This window comes from Solanum verrucosum, unplaced genomic scaffold, assembly GCF_900185275.1.
Source record: "Solanum verrucosum unplaced genomic scaffold, falcon-dt-bn FXZP01000276.1, whole genome shotgun sequence".
In the NCBI taxonomy this organism is placed as follows: domain Eukaryota; kingdom Viridiplantae; phylum Streptophyta; class Magnoliopsida; order Solanales; family Solanaceae; genus Solanum; species Solanum verrucosum.
The window spans coordinates 776,941-788,289 of NW_026019946.1; positions in this window are offsets into that span (position 1 = coordinate 776,941).

Genomic DNA, 11,349 nt, shown 5'->3' on the forward strand with positions numbered 1-11,349 from the left:
GTATCCTTACATACGTGGGAGAATTATGTTCTTGGCGTAACTCATAGATTGACTTGAAATCTTAACTTTCTCCTTTTGGATCCTTGCTCTAGGTCTTGGAGGTGTTAATGAACATAAAAAGATTGATCAATACTGTCTAAACCCTTAATTAAGTGTAAAAATGTCGAGATTTAGACTTAGAAGGGGTGGGAAAGGACTGAATACCCATCTTAAAATTACTGAATCGATTCTACCACCTATGACTCGTAGAAATTTCTACGATCTATACCGGCCAACCGTAAGTAGGTAGGACTCAACTTCCGAAACACTTTCCATGAGACCCTTCTTATGAATCGTGGGATTTTCTAAGGTCCGTAGTAGGACCCTCTCGTAGGATCCAAAAGTTCCTCAATTTTTTTCTATGTCTGGAATCCTTCGACGGGAATTTCCATTTGAACATGAGATAACTTACTTGAAATCATGCATAACATGAAAATACTCAAAAGTAGCTTTCATAACTTCATAATTAATCTTGACAAATACTTGCAAAATCATAATCATATAATAAAACATGTAGTTCATTTTAATATCATATCATATCATACTAAGAGGGAAGCCGCAAATTTGATAGTTGAAATATCATTTTACCCCTATTCTAATCTAAAATATTATAAAATATCTAATAAAATAAATATTAATTAATCAAAATATTTGCACAACCTTTTCACCTCCTAACTTAATTGCAAGCTAAAGAGTTATAAAGTCGCCATATTCATTTGTAAGTTACAAAGTGACCTGCTAATTATCTAATTGGTTATAATATTATGAGTAAGGACTATGTCATAAAAGTTACTCATGTAAGAGTAAAAATTTAGAGGACCAGATTAATGATGTAGTTGGAATAGGAAAAAATAATATTCTAAATAATAGTTATTAATAACATATGTAGCGGTATACTGATCTACTGGAACGATAGTTATTAAGAAAACATGTAAGGGTGTATTTGATCTATTGAAATTATTGGCATTTCAATGTAGCTAATTTATTTTATATCCTTAACTCATAATTTATCAGCTTCCATATTTATTTGAGGTTTATCCAACTTCAGTTACATTTTTTAAATTCTCATAACTTTTATTATTAGTACACTAAACGGAGAAAAATTTAAAAATTTGCATTCAATATTATATTAATTAGTATTAACTAAATTCAAATGACAGTTATCAAATATATACAAAAAATAATTATTTACTATTATAAATATAGAAACTTAAACAAGTGCTTCAAGTTTAGATGAAAAGAGATGAATAAACACAAAAAGAGACCATTGATATATTAATGCAGATGAGAACATAAGGACATTAGGGAATCAACTTTTTTCATAATGTTAGATAACTTAATAGATAATATATCTAAAATAGAATATAAATATATTCAATACTTAAAAATACAATGAATAACAAGAATAAAGAATATAAACAAAAACTTAATGAAATAATTATAGCAAAACGACAAGAATTAGAACATAGGCAAAATAGACTTAACAATAATATATTCGCAGGAATTTGTCACAAATCTATAATAGCACAAAGAAAGACTATTTTATATCTAGAAATACAAATAAATAACTTAGAATATAAACTACAACATAATTTATAAATGAATAAAGAAGAATACGCAATAGATGAAAAAACATATGAAAATTATGACGGATTAAAAATAAAGATAATATTTTCTAATCTAGGAAGAAGATATAAGAAAATAGGTGACAATATAAGTTTAATGTTAGAGAAAGAAACGATAAAACTAGAAGATAGTTTAACTGCTATGATAAGAATAACAAAAGAAAATGAAGAAATAGATAGAAAAACAGAAATTGAAAAAATAAAACAACAAACAAATAAGGAAGTACAACAATAAGAAGAAAATTAAATAAATTATATCCGGAATATAAACAAATTAATATCACAAAGACTGATAACGAAAAATGGTCATTTTTATTTCTTCTTTATGTTTTTCGCATAGTTTCATAAACAATCGTTGCAAAAATTTCATTCTAGCTCCTAAGGTGTCTGTTAATTCTGCTTCATTCCAATTTTTTATTATATTTCTTTTTATTTTTATAATACCTATCCGTACAACCAAATTGATGTGCTGTTTTATTTTTGCAACATGCCAAGTTTTTTACTAATATTTTTTCCATTCTTTTATCTTTTTTTTTTTCAAGAAAGTTTTTATTACGTTAGGCATTGCCTGCCTTTTTATTTACATATATCCTCTCTTATATAGAAAGGAATTCTCACGTACTACACTACTTACAATAATGTGCTACTTCCACCTACCATTCCTACTACTTACACTTATCCATATTATTTTTACACTTGTCCATACTTTTTTTTACATTTGTCCATCCTACTTTTAATATTCACATGCACACTACATACTTTATTGACTATGGATAATAAGAAACACGGTAAGAAAAAATGGTATCAGAGCTATGGATAATAAGAAATACGGTAAGAAACATACGAGTAGAAAATTAAGAAAAATAAGAAGAAAATTAAATAAATTATATCCGAAATATAAACAACTTAATATCACAAAGATTGATAGCGAAAAATTAGATCAAATAATAGATAATATTTCTAAAATAGAATATAAATATATTCAACACTTAAAAATACACTGAAAAAGAAGAATAAAGAATATAGACAAAAACTTAATGAAATAATTATAGCAAAACGACAAGAATTAGAACATAGACAAAATAGACTTAACAATAATATATTCGCAGTAATTTGTCACAAATCTATAATAGCATAAAGAAAGACTATTTTATATCTAGAAATACAAATAAATAACTTAGAATATAAACTACAACATAATTTATAAATGAATAAAGAAGAATACGCAATAGATGAAAAAACATATGAAAATTATGACGGATTAAAAATAAAGATAATATTTTCTAATCTAGGAAGAAGATATAAGAAAATAGGTGACAATATAAGTTTAATGTTAGAGAAAGAAATGATAAAACTAGAAGATAGTTTAACTGCTATGATAAGAATAACAAAAGAAAATGAAAAAAATAGATAGAAAAACAGAAATTGAAAAAGTAAAACAACAAGCAAAAAAGGAAGTACAACAATAAGAAGAAAATTAAATAAATTATATCCAGAATATAAACAAATTAATATCACAAAGACTGATAACGAAAAATGGTCATTTTTATTTCTTCTTTATGTTTTTCGCATAGTTTCATAAACAATCGTTGCAAAAATTTCATTCTAGCTCCTAAGGTGTCTGTAAATTCTGCTTCATTCCAATTTTTTATTATATTTCTTTTTATTTTTATAATACCTATCCGTACAACCAAATTGATGTGCTGTTTTATTTTTGCAACATACCAAGTTTTTTACTAATATTTTTTCCATTCTTTTATCTTTCTTTTTTTTCAAGAAAGTTTTTATTACGTTAGGCATTGCCTGCCTTTTTATTTACATATATCCTCTCTTCTATAGAAAGGAATTCTCACGTACTACACTACTTAAAATAATGTGCTACTTCCACCTACCATTCCTAATTTTTACACTTGTCCATACTTTTTTTTACATTTGTCCATCCTACTTTTAATATTCACATGCACACTACCTACTTTATTGACTATGGATAATAAGAAACACGGTAAGAAAAAATGGTATCAGAGCTATGGATAATAAGAAACACGGTAAGAAACATACGATTAAAAATTAAGAAAAATAAGAAGAAAATTAAATAAATTATATCTGAAACGACAGCGAAAAATTAGATCAAATAATAGATAATATATCTAAAATAGAATATAAATATATTCAATACTTAAAAATACACTGAAAAACAAGAATAAAGAATATAGACAAAAACTTAATGAAATAATTATAGCAAAACGACAAGAATTAGAACATAGACAAAATAGACTTAACAATAATATATTCGCAGGAATTTGTCACAAATCTATAATAGCACAAAGAAAGACTATTTTATATCTAGAAATACAAATAAATAACTTAGAATATAAACTACAACATAATTTATAAATGAATAAAGAAGAATACGCAATAGATGAAAAAACATATGAAAATTATGACGGATTAAAAATAAAGATAATATTTTCTAATCTAGGAAGAAGATATAAGAAAATAGGTGACAATATAAGTTTAATGTTAGAGAAAGAAACGATAAAACTAGAAGATAGTTTAACTGCTATGATAAGAATAACAAAAGAAAATGAAGAAAATAGATAGAAAAACAGAAATTGAAAAAGTAAAACAACAAGCAAAAAAGGAAGTACAACAATAAGAAGAAAATTAAATAAATTATATCCAGAATATAAACAAATTAATATCACAAACACTGATAACGAAAAATGGTCATTTTTATTTCTTCTTTATGTTTTTCGCATAGTTTCATAAACAATCGTTGCAAAAATTTCATTCTAGCTCCTAAGGTGTCTGTTAATTCTGCTTCATTCCAATTTTTTATTATATTTCTTTTTATTTTTATAATACCTATCCGTACAACCAAATTGATGTGCTGTTTTATTTTTGCAACATACCAAGTTTTTTACTAATATTTTTTCCATTCTTTTATCTTTTTTTTTTTTTCAAGAAAGTTTCTATTACGTTAGGCATTGCCTGCCTTTTTATTTACATATATCCTCTCTTATATAGAAAGGAATTCTCACGTACTACACTACTTACAATAATGTGCTACTTCCACCTACCATTCCTACTACTTACACTTATCCATATTATTTTTACACTTGTCCATACTTTTTTTTACATTTGTCCATCCTACTTTTAATATTCACATGCACGCTACTACTTTATTGACTATGGATAATAAGAAACACGGTAAGAAAAAATGGTATCAGAGCTATGGATAATAAGAAATACGGTAAGAAACATACGAGTAGAAAATTAAGAAAAATAAGAAGAAAATTAAATAAATTATATCCGAAATATAAACAACTTAATATCACAAAGATTGATAGCGAAAAATTAGATCAAATAATAGATAATATATCTAAAATAGAATATAAATATATTCAATACTTAAAAATACACTGAAAAAAAGAATAAAGAATATAGACAAAAACTTAATGAAATAATTATAGCAAAACGACAAGAATTAGAACATAGACAAAATAGACTTAACAATAATATATTCGCAGGAATTTGTCACAAATCTATAATAGCATAAAGAAAGACTATTTTATATCTAGAAATACAAATAAATAACTTAGAATATAAACTACAACATAATTTATAAATGAATAAAGAAGAATACGCAATAGATGAAAAAACATATGAAAATTATGACGGATTAAAAATAAAGATAATATTTTCTAATCTAGGAAGAAGATATAAGAAAATAGGTGACAATATAAGTTTAATGTTAGAGAAAGAAACGATAAAACTAGAAGATAGTTTAACTGCTATGATAAGAATAACAAAAGAAAATGAAGAAATAGATAGAAAAACAGAAATTGAAAAAATAAAACAACAAGCAAAAAAAGAAGTACAACAATAAGAAGAAAATTAAATAAATTATATCCGGAATATAAACAACTTAATATCACAAAGACTGATAACGAAAAATGGTCATTTTTATTTCTTCGTTATGTTTTTCACATAGTTTCATAAACAATCGTTGCAAAAATTTCATTCTAGCTCTTAAGGTGTCTGTTAATTCTGCATCATTCTAATTTTTTTATTATATTTCTTTTTATTTTTATAATACCTATCCGTACAACCAAATTGATGTGCTGTTTTATTTTTGCAACATGCCAAGTTTTTTACTAATATTTTTTCCATTCTTTTATCTTTTTTTTTTTTTTCAAGAAAGTTTTTATTACGTTAGGCATTGCCTGCCTTTTTATTTACATATATCCTCTCTTATATAGAAAGGAATTCTCACGTACTACACTACTTACAATAATGTGCTACTTCTACCTACTATTCCTACTACTTACACTTATCCATATTATTTTTACACTTGTCCATACTTTTTTTTACATTTGTCCATCCTACTTTTAATATTCACATGCACGCTACCTACTTTATTGACTATGGATAATAAGAAACACGGTAAAAAAAAATGGTATCAGAGCTATGGATAATAAGAAACACGGTAAGAAAGATACGATTAGAAAATTAAGAAAAATAAGAAGAAAATTAAATAAATTATATCCGGAATATAAACAACTTAATATCACAAAGACTGATAACGAAAAATTAGATCAAATAATAGATAATATATCTAAAATAGAATATAAATATATTCAACACTTAAAAATACACTGAAAAACAAGAATAAAGAATATAGACAAAAACTTAATGAAATAATTATAGCAAAACGACAAGAATTAGAATATAGGCAAAATAGATTTAACAATAATATATTCACAAGAATTTGTCACAAATCTATAATAGCATAAAGAAAGACTATTTTATATCTAGAAATACAAATAAATAACTTAGAATATAAACTACAACATAATTTATAAATGAATAAAGAAGAATACGCAATAGATGAAAAAACATATGAAAATTATGACGGATTAAAAATAAAGATAATATTTTCTAATCTAGGAAGAAGATATAAGAAAATAGGTGACAATATAAGTTTAATGTTAGAGAAAGAAACGATAAAACTAGAAGATAGTTTAACTGCTATGATAAGAATAACAAAAGAAAATGAAGAAATAGATAGAAAAACAGAAATTAAAAAAGTAAAACAACAAGCAAAAAAGGAAGTACAACAATTAGAAGAAGTAAAAAATACTAAAATAATAGAGCTAGAAAAAGAGCTAGCAATATTAAAAGAAATGTATGAAATTAAACAAAAAGAAAAAGAACAAAAAACAAAATTAGCAAATGAGATAATTTAATTTAAAGAAAAATTGCAATTACAAGATGAATTACAAGAAAAAGAAGAAAATAGCCAAGATTATCTACCCGAAATAAAAATTGATGAAATAAACGACGATGATCTAGAACAGCATTCGGAAACAAGCGAAATATATACGGAACTTTTAGCAAACATAGATAATACAAAAAATATAGAAGTAAATACAGAAGACGTTATAATGAAAATTATGAACAATATGATAAAGAAAAAACTACATGGGATAAAAGATTAAGTAGAAGATGGACGCCTAAACCAATAACTGGACACCATGATTTTTTAGATTTAGACTGTGTAACAGATATAAATAAAACAATCCAATTATGGATAGGATACATATCAAAACAATTAATAGATAACAAGATAGTAATAGTAGAGGCACCACGATACATAGAAAGAACACTTATAAGAACAATAAAATTATGGCTATAAAATTTAACAAGTGAAAGCTTAATAACTTTAAAAAATAATAAAAAATTTGATGGTGGAATATCCACTACAACTATGGAGATATTATATAAATACAAAATAGCTATAAGAAATGAATTTAGTAGTATGACAACAGTGGTAGAAGAACAAAATAAAGAAAAAATCATAAATCGGAATCTAATGACAAAATTAGCAATATGTAATATGTGTTACATAGATGAATATACATGTGCATTTAGAGAATACTATTATAAAGGAACATATAGCACAGAAGAAAGTAAAGAAATAAGAAAATTATATTTTACAAAATTACCAGAACCTTTTAATTCAAAAATAATAAAAAATTGGAATGAAGTAGAATTAACAGACACCTTAGGAGCTAGAATGAAATTCTTGCAACGATGGTGTATTGAACTATGTGAAAAACATAAAGAAGAAATAAAAATGGAAAAAATATTAGTAAGAAACTTGGCATGTTGCAAAAATAAAACAACACCTCAATTTGGTTGTACAGATAGGTATTATAAAAATAAAAAGAAATATAATAAAAAATACAGATCAAAATATAAATATAAAAGACCAAGAAGAAGGTATTATGTAAAAAATTACAAAACCAAAAGATCATATAGACCAAAAAGAAAACTAACGGCATGTACTTGTTATAATTGTGAAAAATTAGGACATATAGCTAGAAATTGTAAATTACCTAAAAATCCAAAGAAAAAACAAATATCAGAAATAATAATAGAAGATGAAAAATATACGCAGATAAAATATATAGATTATGAATTAGAAAGTGAAGATAACATATATGAAATATCAGAAAATGAAATAGATAATAACATAGAAATAGAATCAGATAATGAATTCTATAATATAACAAATGACTGAAGCAGACATACAAATAATAAATAAAGAAGAACATCAAGATGAAGAATCTTTAGAACAGAAAATAATATTTGATAATAGTATATTTGAACAAATAAAAGGAAAAGAATTAGACCTAAGCGTAACAAAAATATTCGAAATACCAACAATAAGAAACTGGTTTAAACGACAAAAAGAAGAATATTATGTAGTAAGTCAAAGAGAACATATCATAGATTGCAAATACACTAAAGGAAAGGCTAAAATACCAATAATAAATAAACGAATAATAAATAAAGAAATACAAGATATTAAGGCTAAAAATCCAATTAAATATGTACATTTAGGAGGAACAAAAATATTAATAAAAGCATGTTTTAGAGAAGGAATATATACATCCATAGAAATATACTTAGCGGATGATAGAATTATACAACCCATAGAAAAACGTATAATAAGTGCAGTAAGAGGTAACCTCATATACCAAAAATTTAAGTTTATAATAAGTGCTAACTACTCAGTAGCAATAAATGACAGAAATATAGATAAATCACTAGTATTATATTGGCGAATGTCAGGGATAGAATAGCCCTAGGAAGTAAAATATTTACAGCTAGGGTGTGTTTGGTATGAAGGAAAACATTTTCCGGAAAATGTTTTCCAATTTTCTCATGTTTGGTTGGGTTAAATGTTTTGGAAAATGTTTTCCAAATCAACTCATTTCCCTCAAATTTAAGGAAAATGACTTCCCTTCAAAACTTAAGGAAAACATTTTCCAAAACTCTCTTCCAACTTCCAATTAAAAAAATATTATTGAAAAAATCAATTTATTTGGTCTCTACCCTCAAACCAGCCCCCCAACCACCCCCCCAAAAAAAATAAAAATTAAAGTTTGTTTTTAAATTCAATATTTTTACCTCACCCTCACCCCTACCCCCAACCCCTACCACCACCCCTCCCAAAAAAATATTAAAAGTTGTTTTTAAAAGATATTTCTAATTTCAATTTTTTATTTTTTTACACCCCCACCTCCTACCCTCGCCCCCCAGCCCCCTATCCCACCCCCTTCAAAAAGAAAAAACTTTAAGTTTGTTTTAAAAAAATATTATTTCATTTTTTCACCCTTACCCTCAACCTCCCTACCCAGGCCCCACCCACCCCCTACCAGGCCCCCCACTCCCCAAAACAAAATTTAAGTTTGTTTTTTTAAAATATTTTCGACTTTAAAATTTCATTTTTTTCACCCCTACCCTCCACCCCCCCGCCCTACCAGCCCCAGCCCCCCCCACTCCCCAAAATTTTTTTTAAGTTTGTTTATAAAAAATATTTTCGACTTCAAAATTTCATTTTTTCCACCCCACCCTCGAGCCCCACCCCCCCCCCCCCCCAAAAAAAAAAAATTTTAAGTTTGTTTTTAAAAAATATTTTCAACTTCAAAATTTCATTTTTCCCTCCTACCCTCGACCCCTCCCCCCCCCAAAAAAAAAAATTAAGTTTGTTTTTAAAAAATATTTTTAACTTTAAAATTTCAATTTTTCACCCCTACCCTCGACCCCCACCCATGCCCTACCAGCCCCACCCCACGCCCTACCAGCCTACCCCCCCCCCCCCCCCCCCAAAAAAAAATTTTAAGTTTGTTTTAAAAAAATATTTTTAACCTCAAAATTTCAATTTTTCACCTCTACCCTTGACCCCTCCCCCACCCCCCACCCCCACCCCCTACCAGCCCCAGCACCAAAAAAAAAATTAAGTTTGTTTTTTAAAAAATATTTTCAATTTCAACAATTATTTTCTACTCTAGTAAAAATAAAAGAAAGTTTTCAAAAACATTTTTCATTCATAAATCAAACACTAAAAATCTTTTTCGGAAAATATTTTCTACTCATCAACCAAACATGAGAAATAAGTCAAAAATCAACTTGTTTTCCATGAAAACATTTTCTAGGAAAACATTTTCTATGGAAAACATTTTCCTTCATACCAAACACACCCTAGATGTAAAAACTTATATGTTCTAACAACAAAACATAAAATAACAACAAAAAATAAAATAAAATAAATAAAAATAGAAGATCCCTTTGAAAGAATAGTTACAGTTATAGATAAAAACGATTATAGTTATAATGAAATTGATATAGAAGAAGATTTAGAAATAGTAAAAGAAAGACTAAGCTAACGAAAAGAATAAACAATGAGATACCCCAAATATCATAAAAAATGAGTACCTCAAGGAGAATAGATAAAACCCCACAAAAATCAATGGAAGAAGATATAAACCACATCATTACTACATAACGGGAATAATGGAACAACGAAAATATTTAATATTAATAGATACAAGACGAGAAGAAAACTATATTACAAGAGAATTAGTGACGGAAGATGAAATAATAACTATTGAACAATCATGCCCCGAACTACCAAAAGCATTAATGTATACCGAAGAAACAACAGAAAAGGAAATAATCATTGGAGGAGTATCAATAGTGATAAAATTCAAAATATATCAAGGAAATGAAAATATCATTTTAGGAATAAAATGGCTAGAACAAGTAAAACCATATAATCTAAAAGACAAACATTTAACAATAAATTATGAAAATAAAAGAGTAATAATAAAAAGGACTTTAGTATAATAAAAATATGAAAATATATATACTTGCAAAGATAATAATAGTATAATAACCCAAAAACCATTAAAATATAATTTTAATGATTTAACTGAATTTAAGATACATATAGATGAATTACTAGAAAAAGGATATATACAAGAAAGCAATAGTAAGCATACAAGCCCGACATTTATCGTAAATAAACATAGTGAACAAAAAAGAGGAAAAAGCATAATGGTTATTGATTATAGAAATTTAAATGCAAAAACTAAAACATATAATTATTCGATACCAAATAAAATACTAAAGATAAGACAAATACAAGGATATAATTATTTTAGCAAATTTGATTGTAAATCAGGATTTTATCACTTAAAACTAGAAGAAGAATCTAAAAAACTAACAGCATTCACTGTACCACAAGGATTTTATGAATGGAATGTATTACCATTTGGATATAAAAACGCACCAGGTAGATATCAACACTTTATGGACAATTACTTTAAACAAA